This window comes from Mustela nivalis, assembly GCF_964662115.1.
Source record: "Mustela nivalis genome assembly, chromosome: 9".
NCBI classification, from domain to species: Eukaryota; Metazoa; Chordata; class Mammalia; order Carnivora; family Mustelidae; genus Mustela; species Mustela nivalis.
Genome location: NC_139028.1, coordinates 23751664 through 23768607, shown reverse-complemented (window position 1 = coordinate 23768607; position 16944 = coordinate 23751664). Strand labels below are relative to the sequence as shown.

The 16944-nt window shown below is 51.5% G+C and overlaps 1 protein-coding gene and 1 long non-coding RNA gene across 5 annotated transcripts in view; one reads left to right on the top strand and one right to left on the bottom strand.

The window, feature by feature from the left end:
* The window catches only part of GRIK4 (glutamate ionotropic receptor kainate type subunit 4), a 410487-nt gene that overhangs the window by 332436 nt on the left and 61107 nt on the right, over nucleotides 1–16944 (bottom strand). The gene's annotated exons all lie outside the window — the stretch shown is intronic.
* On the top strand, nucleotides 2494–6219 carry LOC309840979. Its single transcript, XR_014298880.1, has 2 exons — nucleotides 2494–2799; nucleotides 5967–6219. It is a non-coding gene; the product is annotated as an uncharacterized lncRNA (long non-coding RNA).

Sequence of the window (16944 nt, the reverse complement as noted above, 5' to 3'; positions counted from 1 at the left end):
CTCCCTTCAGTAGCCTCCAGAGCCTGGAACCTCCTGGACACAGGGGAGATCCTCAAACCACGTGGAACTTGAACTGAAAGAGAGGAAGCTCTCTCACTGAGAACCACAGCTCTAGAACATTCCCGGCGGCCTGATGCTCGGCTAGGAACTTGCTGATGGCTTTCATACTCCTCTTCACAAAGACCCTGTGCTAAGTAGTATCTATCTAACTGGTGAGTTAAATGAGACTCAGATTCTGCCGCCTGTGCCTAACACTATTCCATGTGCTCCTAGAGGACAGGGGGCCCATGCACCCTCCCACTGTGAGCCCAGAGCTGGGCACGGTGTGGGCCAAGTCTTCAAGCATCTGGTACAGGGAAGACTACTGATTCCTAGCCTCCCTCAAATCCTCATTTTGACGTGTCACAGCCCACACACCCATCTATCCCGGGGGCCCTCCAACTTGGTGGGTCATCACCACCACCTTGGAAATTTTCAAAAACTCAGAGTTCTGGACCCCACTCCTGGTCTTTCCAATTAAGTCCCAGGTGGGGACAGGCCACATACATTTTTTCCCTTATTGAAGTCACCTGGCCTGTTCTGTTAATGAGGCAGATTTGGGAACCACCAATGTGGTTCTCATTGTATTCTGACTAAACCTTTCATCTGAATCTTGACCTACCCAAACTCAGTCTTTAAGTCTTCAAGGCTAACAGAATCCCACTGGCCCCTTCTTGGGACAGAGCTTTTTCTGCTCATTATCACCTTTCCCCAACTTCTTTTTCTTGTGAAATCCTTCCATGTCTTCATTCAGGGCCCAGCTGCCTCTGCTCAGGGATGACTGAGCCTCTCCAGCCTTATTTTGGTTCCTGGGTCTGGACATAAACCAGGCAGGGCTGAACCACTCCCATTCTGGAATCTGCCTCAGCTGGACAATCGGCGGCTCCCCCTTCCTGACCAAGATGAAAGTTCCCTTTACTTAGTTCATCTCTTCCCAAGAGAGGAAAGGAAGAGAAATACGCATAGGGGCACCACCAGCTAGGCCAGGGGGCCTCAACCTTGGCACCCCGGACATCTAGCGCTGGATCAATCCTGCAGGCTGTCCTAGGCACTGTGCATCTGTAGTAGCATTTCAGGGCTCTGCCCACTTCATACCTGGAGAGCCACCTTCTCTATAACAACTAAAAATGTCCCCAGACCTTGCCAAGTGTCCCTGGGTGGCAAAACTAACCCACTAACCAGTGGAGAACCAAGGAGCCAAGCCATCAGACAGCACTGACCTTGTAGGCAAAGGACTTGACTTTGAATTCCAGCTCTGGCCCTACCCTGCGTGCATTTTTTTGTCTTCAAAGACAGGGTTGATGACCTCCACCATGCAGAGTCGTTAAGAGATGTGAATGAGACTGAATTAAATAAATGAACTTGGGCGAACACGCCTAGAACAAATTGGAGAGATTTTTAGAACAAGCCTCGAAAGCAAATGCCTCCTCGTAGTGGTGTGCAGGTACACGAGCTCACAAACGATAAGCCACTAACTAAAATAAATAAAAAGCTCTGATTTGTCCTGTTTGCTGACTTCTACGATGTGGGTATGCCCAAAATGGCCAATTTCAAGCTACAGATCCGACGCTACAGAATGCAGAATTGGGGCTAGATGTGCAAAATCACTCTCCCGAGCCAGCCAAGCCGATACAATAAGTGTGACCCAGACAGGCAGGTGGCAGGAGGGAAAGGTGAGCCTGTGGCCTCACTGGAAAATGTCTGCCTGGCTCAAAGGCGTTCAAAGTCGTTTCAAAGCAACAGCATTTCCGGACACAGCGTGTCTGCTCACAGGACCACGGGACCCAGCCCCTCCTCCCGCTTTGTGATCTCTGCTCTGGAGATTCCCCATCAAAAACTATTCCTCAGCCCTCTTCCTCCTTCTCTTCTGCCTCCAGCCCCTGTTATGAGAGCTAGCACTGAGCGCATGGATGCATTTCTTGCATGAACAAGATAACAATGAAAACACAGTTAGGAAAGGAGGGTACCCTCGCACATGGGCCTTTCATGGGGACAATGAGCCTTGGGTGCAGACAGTCCTATAGTCAAGCCTCCTGCTGTCAAGACTGGAGGGGGGGGCACCTGGGTGGCTCAGTGGGTTAAGGCCTCTGCTTTCGGCTCAGGTCATGATCTCAGGGTGCTGGGATCAAGCCCCGCATTGGGCTCTCTGCTCAGCAGGGATCCTGCTTCCTCCTCTCTCTCTCTGCCTGCCTCTCTGCCTACTTGTGATCTCTGTCAAATGAATAAATAAAATCTTAAAAAAAAAAAAAAAAGGACTGGAGTGGGCTCCTTTCCTGCTCTGGGCCTCAATAAAGAAAATAATCTCATCTTCAAAATGGACTATGAATGCCCACCGCTGGGGGTGGCGATGAGGTCAGCGCTGGGGAATGTCTGTAAGACGCTAAGCTAGTTTCTTCCCCCTTCCTCTTTGGGCAGGCTCTAATCCGGCCAACTTCCCATTCCCAGGAAGGGGTTGGGGCTTCCCGAACGGGCCTACGAGGTGCCAGTGGGGAGGCAATCAATTCCTACAGAGTTCTGTTTTATCCACTAAACAGAGACCGGCCCCAGGAAGCAAAAACTCTTATCAGTTGAAAATCGCAAAAGATTGTTTTCAGCATCCCCATCATTACAGAGAGAGCAGCAGAGGGGGAGCTGCGCTCGTCCGTGGTAACACCGAGGAGGGGCCCATCTGCGGGGAGCTGGCCCCCCGGAGCTCCGGGATCAGGACTGTCAGTGGTACAAGCTGGGAATTGAAGGAGCTGCGCCAGATGAAGGAGAAAGGTGAGAGCGCACGGAAGCCGCCCCGGGGTGCCTGGCGGGTGACTGAGCTGGGAGGAGGGGACCCAGGCAAGATCAAAGGGAAGGATCAATGGCCTGGAAGGCTAGAGTTCCTTGTCAGTCCTCCGGGCCTGTAGGTGCCTGCCAAAGTCGGGGGCCACACCAAAGCCTGGGGCTCCTCGTTTAAAGAAAACACGAACCCCTTGGCCCCGCTGTGGCAGAAAAGAAAATACAGAAACTCCCTCCAGGTTTTCATCATTGATGCTGCTCCTTTTCCATCTCATTAAGGCTGCACGAAGGACACATCCAGCCCCGCCTCTATCGTGGCCCATTCACTTCTGATCAGTTTTGCCCCCAAACTCACAGCGGTGCTTTACTTCCCGCCTCCCCCACGCGATGGGCCTGTTTATTCCTTATTTATTTTGCTCATCTCAGCCCCTTTACTTCTGGGAGTGATTCCAACAACAGCAACAACAACAACAAAAAGAACCACCACTACACACACAATCAATTAAGAAACAAGCTGCTTTGCAAATCGCCCGCAAGTGAGAAAAAGCCTCCCTCCCCTTGAACATGGGGATCTGATCTTTAAACAAAAAGCTGCTGCGGTTCTGTGTGATTCGAATCGGGTCACTTGGCCTGGGTGGGCCTGAGGTTCTTCTGGTCCATAATGAGGGAGATGGACCAGTTCTCATGAGCCCTTAATCTTTTCTAGGGCTGAGCACCTCTTTGAGGATGTGAAGAAAGCTACAGGTTTACCCCTCCCCAATTTCACTCTCAATAATACAAACCACTCGCGGGACGGGACCTCTTACAGCCCTGACTGGAGGAGCAGGAAGAAGCCAGCTTCAGCCCTCTGCTGACTAGGACCAGGCAGGCCTTCTGGGGAGGCCCTGGGAGTGGAAAGCCCAGCTTCCCTGGGTTACCCTGAGGCACTGTTTCTGGAAGGCTGCCATTCAGGCAAACAAAGCTGATTTGACATTTGTTTAATTTGCAGGAAAACGCTTTACCTTTTTTTTTAAGACAAAGGGGAAAAAACCACCCTCATAAAACCTTTTACTCTCTTGCTCTAATGGGACCCATAAAGGCTGACAGTGAACAAGCACCAGGAGTCAACGGCTGTGCGGAAAGCCGGCAGGCAGGGCCCGGAGCAGGGAGCCTCAGGAGTTCCTCTGAGGACAGAGCACGTAGGCTTCAGGGGTATAGCCTCAGGGCCCCCACTCTCAGGCTCTCACCTACCCCCTCTCTTCCGCCTGTCTTGGCAACCAGAAGCCACCATTTCCATCCGCACCAGAGCTGCCACTACCATCTTCCCTGGGGCCTTACCGCTAGGGGCCTTGGGCCTCCCGCACAGGGGTCGAAGGGTGAGTTGCCCTCTGGAGTGTGTCTCCTGGGCCAGGCCCAGGGCTAGGTGCCCAAGCCAATGCAGGAAGGAAAAAAAAAAACCAACAACCAGCCAATAGTGCTAAGCAGCCCCAAAGCATCTCACTTTTGTGTCATTCTCCTCGGGGGGCCTTGCTGTGTTTGACTGGTTCCCACAGTGACGGACCCAAGACAGTGAAGCTGGGGAAAGACCCAAGGAGCTTCTACTTCTGCTGCCCTGTTCTCCCCCTGGTGGAAGGAGAGTTCCAGAGCAACCTTGAAATGAGGCCCACACCCCGACAGTACCAAGGCGGGCGGCCTTGGAACTGGCTTCCACAGATCTCTCATAGAAACCGTTTCTACTCAGAAAACAGGTCACCATGGCCTTGGAGGCACAGGGGAGAGGCTGGGGGGCCCCGGAATGCAGACTCTGAGACAGAGCTGGCAAGACACCCAGAGACTCGATCCCTACACTGATTCCTCAGAACCTCTAAAACTCTCTGGTCTGCGTTTCGCAGATAGTGGGGGGAAATGTGTAAAATTCAGATGGAGAAACCGGGGCACGCCATGAGTCCTAGAGAAAGGATGAGGAGACAGGCAACACAGAGCTGTTCCATCCACCATCGCTCTAGCAACAGGCCATGGCGCAGGGATGCGCCTGCCACCCGGTCCAAACATGCACTCCCAGGCATCGGAAGCATCTGGTCCCGAGAAATAAAAAATAATGAAAGATAATAGCCGGTTATGAGAATGTGGATAAATTATCACGGGAGGTTGCTTTCTCATTCCCTGCATGTTAAAAAAGAAAAGAAACAACTGTTTGGAACAGGCTTGGTGACATCCTGTCCAGATACAGAGGATCAGGAGGTCCCCCTCGCCAAGCCCTTGGTTGACAGGACCAGGAGTGCTGAGACAGCCTCCTGAGCAACATCACCCTTCACGGTAGATGGCAAAACGATCCCAGTTTCCCCATCTTGGGATGCAAGCCCTGTGCAATGGGACGCGCTAGCCCTTCCGAGTGAGAGGATGGGTCTCCCCTCTACCTCTTGAATCCGAGCACCAACAGGTGACCTGCTTTGGCCAAGCAAACACTAGTTAACATAAAATAACAGAGGCTCTAGAAAGGGTTCTCCATTGGCATGTCCCTCTTCCACTGCTAGGAACCATCCACCGCCTCGTGAATGAGTCAAGATAGATGGGTTCACGCTGGCGATTTTTTGCAAAGGAAGGATGGGTGTCTGTATCTGTGCCCACGTTTCATCTGCATATGAAATAGATAGACAAGAGGCCCCGAGTTGTCTCATGGGGAAGCAAGAGACCGCATGGGTCTTGCCCCAGGTGAGACCGAGGGAGGCCATCCCAGACCGCGCCTTCGTTGAGCTAGTGCAAACCCAAGGAACACCCAGGGGGACACAGAGCTACGAAAAACCATAAAGTTTGTTGCTTGAAGCCACTAAGGTTGGGGGAGGTTTTTTATGCAGTGGAAGTTAACCACTGTAGTCTGCTGGCCACTCTCAAGGCAAAGAACTGGCTGCCCACCCCACCCAGGGCTAGGGCAGACTGGACCAAACAGGCCAGGCAAGTGTCCAGGGGCCAGTGCGGAAAGACCATGAACTCAGCACGACAGCAAGGCTGACTTCAAACCACCATCCTGCCACCTGCTAGCTGTGTGTGACCTCAGGCAGGATCCTGAGTGTCTCATCTGCCCAGTGGGGCTAGTAAGCCCTCGCAAAACAGCGATAGGACAGAATGAGTGAAAACCCGGGACACACAGCCAGGGCTACATAAACCCTCTCTTTTGTACTCAGATCATCCAGCCCAGGTCTCCCCCTGTGATGAAGAAGAGGAGAAAGTGCAGGTCCCTCTCAGGACCCATCCCACTCGGGACCCCAGGTCCGCTTCCACTGCCAGGCCACACAGGGGCAGGAGGGAGTCTGTCGCCAAAACAGCCACTTGGATCAGTCGCTGAGGCACTTGGTTTTTAATCTCTCCGAGGAAAGAGACGTTTCCTCCAACATTCACTGCATCAGCAACTCTGTAAGTAAAATGCAGGAAACACAATGTCTTTATTCATTCCATCAAGCGGTAATTAGGGCCTGGAATAGGAATCTTCGTCGGCAGGCACTCCGGCTCCTAAAAGCCAAGCAGGTTTCTAATTGGGCTGGAGCACGACACTGGGTTGGGGGGGGGGGGGCTGCACAGGGGCCGCTGAGGAGGGACTCGTCTAGAGCCGCAATTTCCCTTTCCCTCTCACACCTTTAAAAGAAAAAATTAGCATGCTGCACCGTATCAGGAAATTAGACAAAGTGGGAGCCGCACCAGATAGGAAAAACACACACAGCCCACAACCTAGAGGACCCCCGTCGATCCCTTAATGTAAACACGTTGGCAAGGCGTTCGGCTGAGGCAGCCAAGGAAGACAGAGAGGCAATTTTATTTTTGTTGTTTAAAAAGAAGCAGCTGAAGGAAGGGCCTTTATGTCACACGGAGACTCTGCTGTTCGCCACAAGGCTGCGCCCAGGGAGCCGGGGGCTGGGGCAAGAGCAGGGCAAGGAGACCCCTGTTGGGTAGAGCCAGCCCAGGAGGGGATGAGGAAGGAGGGATCCGCCACTGCAAGCCCCCACCCTGCTCTGCACGCTCCGTGAGCCCACCTAAGGCCTCTCAAGACCCCCCCCCCTTGGGAAGCAGCATCGCCCCGTCACAGCGGGAAGGGCCTTGTCCCTGCTCACCCGGCCGGTAAGGAGCAGAAGCAGAAGGAAAGGGACCAGCCCTCCGAGGTGAGTAGCGATGCTTCTGGCAACCAGGGAGACCAGGAACAAAGTCGTCCGAGGCCGGAGTGGTATGGGGTTGGTGTGTCCCCCGCTCTGTGAGAGTAGCCATGGACCAAGCTGGGGGCCCGAAGTCCCCCACCACCCAGTACTGACACATGAAGAAGCACCAGGTGAGGAGAGAACTGGGTCAAACACAGGCCTAGCTGCTGAAGGCCCTTCTCTTTCTCTCTCTCTCTCTCTCTCTATCACACACACACACACACACACACACACACACACCAACATACCTCCCTAGCCCGGCCCCTTCTCTACATTCTGTAAATACCAATACACATAAACACAGAGAATCACCCTTCCTCTTTGGAAATAACTTTGTGGGCCTGAACCCCCCTCCAGCTGTTCTCCTACTCGGTCTCCGAAGCTCTCCCAGCACCCTGTGTCTGCCCTGTCCCCGGGCAGAATTCACGTTCCCTCACCCGAGTCTCCACAGCCCCTTTTCCCACACTCACCACAATATATGATATTTACTGGTTAACAGGCCAGTGTCCCTCTCCAGAATGTGAGAATAAAGGCAATTTCTTATTCACCTTTGTATCCTGAACACTTAGCACAATGTCTGACGCACGGGGAGCACTCAGAAATGTCAGTCAAAGGATTCGGTTCGGCAACTAAGGATTGAACAGTTACTGTGAGCTGGGTGTTAGGGCTACAGTGATAAGGAAGTGAGGAAGAAGGCATTCCCTCAAGGAGCTCACAGTCTTGGGGGGGGGAGGGGCAGACAGTTAGGGACCTACAGTCTGGTGAGGGATTTGGTGGGTCAGAAGGGCATCCTGAAGGCTCCCGATCTGGGGAGGGAGGCTCTGGGAAGAGGTGAGATCTCAGCCAAGACCTACGAATGAGTGGGAGTATCTGAGAGAAGAAAGAACTGTTCGAGGCACATGCAGCGTCCGGAGGTGAAAGAGTACAGAATGTTCCAGAAACTATCCTATCGGCAGGGCTACAGCACAAAGCATGCCAGGTCACCGAGCAGTAGAAGATAAAGGCGGGAAAATTAGCACGGATCAGACACTTCCTTCAGTCAGGCAATCGATGCACACACAGGAGGTGAGCACCTTCTCTCCATGAGGTACTGTGTAAGGGCTGGGCTGAAGTGGCATGCGAGACGTACAGTCTCTGCCCTTATGGAGCTTACAGTCTAGGGGGAAAAAAAAGTAAACACAAGAAATACTTTTAAAAATAAACTAGAGGGGTGCCTACGTGGCTCAGTGGGCTACACCTCTGCCTTCAGCTCAGGTCATGATCTCAGGGTCCTGGGATTGAGTCCCACATCGGGCTCTCTGCTCAGCAGCGAGGCTTCCCCCCAACACACACTCTGTCTGCCTCTCTGCCTACTTGTGATCTCTCTCTGTCAAATGGATGAATAAAATCTTTTTTAAAAAGTGCTCTGGGGGGGGGCGCCTGGGTGGCTCAGTGGGTTAAGCCTCTGCCTTCGGCTCAGGTCATGATCTCAGGGTCCTGGGATCGAGTCCCACGCCGGGTTCTATGCTCAGCGGGGAGCCTGCTTCTCTCTCTCTCTCTCTCTCTGCCTGCCTCTCCACCTACTTGTGATCTCTCTCTGTCAAATAAACAAATAAAAATCTTTAAAAAAAATAAAATAAAATAAAAAGTGCTCTGGGGCACCTGAGTGGCTCAGTGGGTTAAAGCCTCTGTCTTCGGCTCAGGTCATGGTCTCAGGGTGCTGGGATGGAGCCCTGCATTGGGCTCTCCACTCAGCGGGCAGCCTGCTTCCCTTCCTCTCTCTCTGCCTGCCTCTGCCTACTTGTGATCTCTGTCTGTTAAATAAATAAAATCTTTTTTAAAAAAATGCTCTAGAAGCTACAAATGAGTCTAATCAGAGTATCAGCAAAGAAAATAATAGGGGCAAGAAGCCATGACGTGAGAATGATGAGAGACCCAAGGATGGACCAACAGTGGCTGTGGGAAAAGCAGGTGGAGAGGCTCTAAACAGAGGGGACAGTATGTGCAAATGTCCTGGGGCAGGAGAGAGCTTGGCCTGTCCAAGGGCTGACAGGGCAATGAGGGTGAGACACAGTGAGAAGAGGAAGAATATCAGCGAGGACAGGGTCAATTACAAGCAACAGAAGTCTTCCTAAAAAAGTGACCGGAACCATAAAGACATTTATTTTCCCACTTAAGGGAGATAGTAGATCACAGGGTAGATTCTGCCATTCATCCATGTCTTTGAGGACCAGCCCCCGTTGTCTGCCACCCTCAGTGTTGGCAGTGTCCCCCCTCATGGTGTCCAGAACCACATCCTCACCCAACATCTGAAATGCAGCAAGGGTACCCTGGAGGCATCACCCCTATGTACAACTCTCTCATGAGGGCAACACAACCTTCCTACACATGGCCAGCAGACACTTCTAAAGTCCTAAGGCACAGAACCAGTCGCACACCCACCCTGAAGCCAGTCACTGGCCACGGAGTCGCAGCATCCCATGATGAGCTCAGATTCACCAGGGTCACCTCCTGGAGTAGAGGGGGAAGGGGGAAGGGCTTGTCTCCCCCTGAAAATAACACCACCTCTTTCACGAAAAATTCTCCCAGTCTGAACACAATCGGGCCTCTGCTATAATGGAAGGTGGGAGGAAGGGTTGCTGGCAGGACAACCAATCAAGAAGAGCATATAAGCTAAGGCTAGATAATCTCATGGATGGCCGGATCACACAGAGCCTTATAAGGCACAGCAAGGAGTTAGGATTTTATTCATTATCCTTAAAACCACTGAAGGGTTGGAAGCAGAGGAGTAACATGCGACATCTTATGTTTTTAAAATGCCATGTTCTGTGAAGACCAGGAAGCAAAAATGGAAGCAGAGAGAACAATCTGAAAGCTATGGTCCTAGGTCAGAGATGATGGAGGCCTCAGCTGGTAGGTGGCAGGGTGGATGGAGAGAGGGGTATAAATATGAGACACGAGGGGCAGTACGCTGGCAGGACTTTGTGGGACAGGAGATGTGAGGTGAGACAGGAGAAATCAGGGCTGATTCCCATGTTTCTGGCCTTGCAAAGTGGTGGATGTCATTTACTGAGATGAGGAAGATTTAGGGAGCCAGAGATCTGGAAAAAGAAATCAAGAGTTTGGGTTGTTGGGTTTTTACATATATATGTTTGTAATACCTGCAGGACATTCAGATGGAAAATTCGAGTACACAGATAGAACTGCAAGACCAGAGATCAAGAGAGAACTCTGGAAGTCATCACTGGATAGTATTTAATGTATTTAATGTATCTAATGTATTTAATGCTTGGCGACCAGTGAGCTTACCTGGCAAGACCACAGGGCGCAGAAGTGAGGACAGAGGAGAAGGCCTGGGGCCAACACTGGGGACCCCCCAATATTTAGACAAGAGTAAAGGAAGAACAAGCAGAGGGGGTGGGAAGGGTGCCAGGGGAGTATCCTGTCCAGAGCCTGGAGAAAGGGTCTCCAAGCAGAAGAGGGTGTTACCTGCTGTTGAGAAGCCAAGATGAGCAGTGTCCACAGGACCGGGCCATGTGAAAGCTACCCGTGGCCTCCCCAAGCTGGGAGGTGGGGGGCAGAGCAGTGGGGACAGAGACCAGACTGAAGTGGACAGGAGAGTGACTGGTGGGGGAGGGGGTGTGAAGGAGTGGGGACTGAGTGTGCCCACATTGTTCTCAGTCGCTGGGCCAAGAAAAGGAGCTGAGCTGGAGCTCAGTGTCTCAGTAGGCAGTGGCAGGTGGCTTTCTCCGAGATGACCCATAAGAGGGCACGCCCCCATATGCTGCTGGACCCATCCCGGCGGGGAGGTGGGCGAGAAGGGGACAGGCCGGGATCCAGAGCACAGGCAGGAGGCCCCGCCCTCAGAGGCTGCAGGCTTGCAGGTCGCGGTGGAGAGAGGAGGACGCTCCATCCCAGACCTTCCGGGTCCGCCTCCAGCTCCAGAGTGCGATGCTGAGCTCAGCCTGAGGGCGCTGGACTGAGCAGGGAGGTCCCAACTGAGAGAAGGTAAGAAAGGGAGCTTTGGGGTGCAGAAAGGGAGTCCACTAGACAAAAGCATAAGATAGTAAATCTTCAAAGGTTATGAACTGAACTCTGATTTTTCAGTCCGGTGATCTCCCCCCACAGCCGAGGGGGTGGAGCCTTGAGTAGGGGATGGGTCGGGAGAGGGGCGCAGAGTTCATCCCTGAAGAGAAACAGGGACCTTTCTGTAGGAATCCCTGCCTACCATCTCTGAAAGTTTGTGGGGAGCCCCGTCTGAGCCAGACAGCGTGGCCCCCAGGGCTTACATACAATTTCTGAGATGCTTCATCTTCATCTCTAAAAGATGTGTAATTGGCACCGGGTTCTTAAGCTCGAACATAAAGTTTTCCTGTCCCTAAAGCCCCTCTGTCAAGTACCTAATGACCTGTAAACCACTTACATAAACTAAAAGAGCTCCGATTTTAAAGAAAGTAGCAGCAAAGACTTCAGTAAAGTGTTGGGTCTTTTGGTAACACCAACGGCCTTGACCTCGTGGGTTTTCCTAAAGAGAGGCCCATCTGTTCCCGGAGCTCGTGGTCAGAGCAGCCCAGAGGTGGCTTGTACCCATAGCTCTTATTTCCTGGGACACTGACACACATCTGCTCAAATTAATTACTCTTCCAAGATCTCTCCCCTGACTCATCTGATGGGAAGAGGAGCTCCTGTGCCGGCAAATACAGATGAGGAGGGGAGCTCAAAAAGAGACCCAGCTCAGGAACTGTACAGCCCAGCAAAACAAAAGCATAGCCCTTTGCTGGCACCAAAGATGGGTGTCTGTGAGCCTCAGTCCAGAGGCAAACGCCACGGCCGCATGGGATGAAGACAGCGGAGAGCTGTGTGTGAGTGTCCTGACCCACGGAACTCCCAAGAAGAGGGGGCAGCGGAGGGGAGGAAGGGAGGAGCAGAAGGGGGTACGGGGTGCAGCCCGATTATCTGGGTTCACCCTTCCAACATGTTGTTCACCTAAACCCCTGACACGATCAGTGCTCTGGCTACCGTGAGACCGTACCAAGAGGACGGGGAAAAGTGACTTGGAGTTGAAGAGTTGTTCGGATGCATTAGCGCCCTTGCCCAGCAGGGGGCCCAGTTGTGCCCAGGCCCACCTGCCAGAGCCCAGCTGGAGGCTTGGGAAGGAGGAGGAGAGAGCCGGGTCCTCAGATACAGCTGGATCCCCCAAGTGTGATGACTTGCCTCAGTCTACCCCTCCAGACAAGAAGGACGCGCGTGGACAAGCCAGAGCTCTTGTGACTTAACCGCTGAACGCACCGCCTCTTGGCAATTACCAGCACAATGTGGGACTGTCTCAAGGCTTAGGTCAGGGTCAGGCAACAGAAAGCCAAGGAAGGGAGGGAGAGAGAGAGCTGAGGACGAGTTAAGGCAAGGCTCTTAAAAGCTCCTTAACCTCTCAACATCTTCATTTAACCAGACTGTAATATAAAGACAGCGATACCTACCTCCAGGGCTGCTGAGAAAATCAATAACGTACATAAACGGCCTAGCAGGTGCCTGGCATTGGTAGGTACTCCCCAAATAAAGGTTAGATGGGCCTGGAGAAAAGTGACCCTGTGGCACGAAGGGCCTAAGATCCCACGGACATGGGTCACTCAGTCGTGTCTGAGTCACTGTATGGTCAGGCTTGGAGTTCCTGAGACCCAAATCCAACTCAAGGGAAGGAACGAAGCCTATGTGTGCATCCACTATCCCTCTACAATCAGACTGAGCGCCAATCATATGTCAGGCCCTGTGCACAGCCTAGAAAAACAGCAGCGAGGTGATAACTGCCAGGCAGCAGCAGGTGGTCCCCGGACATCAGGATGCAGGGAATCCATACAAGAATTCGTCTGGGACCAGAGACCCAGGCCACCGGGCTGATCCACACAGCCAAGGACCCCTTCTGGGGAGGAAGGCAGAAGCTACAGGATGATTTCACTCTCTCCCCGGGAAAGACAAAGTCTGAGGCTGTGAGGAAATGCTCAGCCCAGGCCAGGTGAACCCAAGAACTCTGGTGCTGAGGCCTGTGGGTAAGGGCAGGCCAGCTGAGAGGAATCAGGAGCAGGGTAAGGGGCAGACGACTGGGTGGAGCTGAAACACTAGAGAGAAAGAAGAGAAGGCCAATGGGAATTATTCTTTTATGGATGGAAAGGCCACTGAAACCTCCTGGCCCCAGACCTTGACCTTCAGTATAGGTACGTCCTTGAATTGGCAAGATGCATCAGTAAGAAAGACCAGGGTCCAGAGCCAGCTCTGTCCCCCCTTTGGCTGCATGACCCTGTGACCCTTACCTCCCTCTCTGGCCTCGGGGGTTTAGGTAGAATGACTTTTGAGGCCCCTTCCTGCTCTCACCTTTCAGGAGTGAAGGAGACGGAAGCTTACATCTGAAAATGCCAGCCGCCCAGGCAGGGCTGTGTATGGGTCCCTCCGGCCCTTTAGGCTATCAATACCTTTGAAATATATATTAAAAGAGACCAATGCGCTCTGCCCTGCTGAGGAGAGCCTTGATTGTGGACAAAGAGGCAAGGCCGGCAGGAGGGCAGTGAGAGGCCCAAGGGGATCCTCTATGGGAAGGGTCATGTTTTGTCTTCTGAGATCCTCCTGCAGGCAGGGAGTGCATACAAGAAATGCTCCCAAAGTTAAAAGGTCAAAGGCTCAATGCCTCTGGCATTTTTTTTTCAGACATTCTGAGCACTGTCCTCCAGCAGCTGCGCCTAATTCAAGAGGCTCAAGAGAATGGGGTAGTCAGCACTGAGAATGTTCCAGTGGCTAAGCCAATAGGAGTTCCGGAGACTTTATCCTCCGCTAAAAGCAGGTGTCTCCAATCTGTCAAGCCCTTCCTAGACAGGTCTTCACTATTCAGAAGTCAGGGTTAAGGGGAGGATTTTGAGCTCTGCTAGGAAGAGGCCAGGCACTGAACACCGATAGCCTACAAACTGTTTTGTCTGGCCTGGGCAATGAGTTAAAATTATATAGTACAGTGGCTCTCCCAGACCAGCAGTGTACATATTACCTGGGAACTCAATAAATATGCAAACTTTCTGACTCTCTCCTGAATAAGAAACTGTGGGGCTGGGCCCAGCAGCCTGTGTTTTCACCAGTCCTCTTCATGACGGGGGTACTTGGTAAAGTCTGAGGACCACTAAGGTAGTATAACCAGATAGGGGTCACTCTTGGGCTCCAATGCAAGCTGTTGAACAAGCATTGGCTTCCGCTTGGCCTCCCCGCTGCATTCAGATTACCATCCCACTGGGCCCCACACTGCGTCTGTCTTTGGGGACCCTTGGCAGGAAAGGGAGTTTGGAACTGAGCAAAAGCTCTTGGTGGTCCATCAATAGATAAATGGATAAACAAAATGTCCACACAATGGAATATTATTCAGTTTTTTAAAGGGAGGAACTTGAAGGCATTATGCTAAGTGAAATAAGCCAGAAACGAAAGGGCACATATTGTACGATTCCACTCCTATGAGGTAGCTAGAGCAGTCAAATTTATCGAGTCGGAGCAGAATGGTGACTCCATGGCCTGAGGGAGGGAGGCATGGGAGTTAGTATCTAATGGGTACAGAGTTTCATACTGGAGAGGTGAAAGGTTCTGGAGAAGAATGCTGAAGACGGTTGCACAGCAAAACCTCTCTGAATCATCTACCTGTATCTCCCCATTACTTCCAGAAGAAAGTCCCAACTCCCTTTAAGTTTTGTTATGGTGGTAAAAAATACATATCATAGAACTTACCGTCCTAACCATGGTAGGCACACAGTTGAGTCGTGTTAAGTATATTTGCATTGTTGCGACACAGATCCCCAGAATCTTTTCTTCTTGCAGAACTGAAACTCTATACCCATAAACAACTCCCTTTTGCCCCTTCTCCCCAGTCCCGAGTAACCACTGTCTAGGAACTTGACTATATGCCTCATATGAGTGGAATCATACCATATTTATCCTTCTATGACTGGCTTTAGCAAAACATCCTCAAGGCTCATTCATGTTGTAGCATGAGACAGTTCGTCCTTTTTTAAGGCCAAATAATATTCCATTCCATGCATAGGCTACATTTTGTTTATTAATTCATCCATCAATAGACATGTGGTTTGCCTCTACCTCTTGGCTATTCTGAAGAGAGCTGCTATGAACACAGGTGTGCAAATATCTCTTCAAAACCTGCTTTCAATTATTTTGGATCTACACCCAAAAGTGGGATTTCTAAATCATATAGTAAGTCTACTTTCAATTTTCCGAAGAGCTGCCATACTCTTTTCCCACAGTGGTATACCAATGGTGTACAACTCCATATCCTATCAACACTTACTTTTATTTTTCTCATAGTAGCCATCCCAATGAGTGTGAAGTGATACCTCATTGTGGTTTTGATCATACTTCTGATGATTAGTGACATCAAACACCTTTTGATATGCTTATTGGTCCTTCATCTTTGGCGAAATGCCTATTCAAGTCTTTTGCCCATTTTTTAATCAGGCTGATTTTTTTGTTGTTGTTGAGCTGAAATCCCAATGTTAACAAGAAACCCAAGGCCCTTCCAGAAGACCCGGCCAATGTTTCGCTCTTATCTCTCATTATCCCCTACACCAACAGTTCTCAACAGGGGTGCAACTTTGCACACATGTCTGACAAGTCTGGAGACATATTTGGTTTTCACAACTTGGGGGCTCAGGGGTTTGGTATGACTGACATCTCGTAGTCAGAGATGCTGCTAAGTACCCTACAATGCCAGGGCAGCCCCCATAACAAAGAATCATCTGAGCCAAAATGTTGAGAACACTGGCCCTACTCTTCCCTGACACCAAACTCTTCCATTCATTATTCCAGACACTTTGACCTTGGCTTCTACCCTTGACCTTCTGAAATGCCTCCCAGACCACCCTGCAGACTGAATCCTGCAAACCCCACTCCTGCTGTAAGACCTTCCTCACTAGGTTAGTTAATTCACAGTAACTCCCTGACCTCTGAAAACCTACTCCAGATGAGCCCATGAAGACTTTATACAATGCTTGCCGCCACCCACTCCAGGGAAACCCTATCCCCTTTGGTGCGTACACACAGCGGGTACCAGGTTTGCAATTACTGATCAGTTGCCAGGCAGTAAGGAAGGCAGTTGACTGGCAGGGTGGTCACCTCACCCTAACATTTTAACACCAAGAACATCATGCTGCAAGAAGCTCCTGCCCCAAGAGACCCCAAATCCGAGCACCCAGAAGCCTGAGGACCAGAAGCATGCAGAGAACCCCACCTAAGTTATTTCACCTCCCTCTGGATTCTGGGTATCCCCAAGAGCAGGCCAAATCCAGCCCACCAGCAGAGATAGCTACTCCAAACATCTGTTTCGCTCACCTCCAGCCACCTGCCCTCCTGAGCCTGCAGGCCCCTGGTCTGTGTGCCGAGGCTCACAATCGAGGATGATAAACTGAATTCAGGAAAACGATTTAGCAAACCCAGCAGCCAAGCGACTGCCAGCGGTTTTCCTACAGAGCCCTGCAGGGCTGGAACAATTACACCATATCAGTTTGGAATTAGAAAGATCTCTTAGACGCAGCCAGTCGCTCCAGCAGCAGCCTCCTTGTCCAACAAGGCCACGCTCCACCCCCTCAACTGGAAAGGTGACTCACCCACCTCCCTCGGCCTGCTCCCTCCCCCGGAAGACTCCCCTAGCACCACAGCTAACCAGCACCTGGCCCAGGAACCCAGCAGGCTCCAGAGGGCAGGCCAGCCTTGCAAGCAGGATCTAAGATGAATGAGCTGGGCCTGAACTTTAATTCTGAGCAGCTCTGAACTTGCTCACTACCCAAGTTACCAAACCAAGCACACCCAGCCCTACCTAGAACCCCATTCTGGAAAGATCGAGGTACTAATTCCACAGGTCTAACACTGTGTTAAGTGATTCGCATAGGCCATCCTATGAGACATCATTATCCCCATTTTGGGTGACAGAGACTTTTAGTAGCTTCTCCCAGGTGACACACGCAAT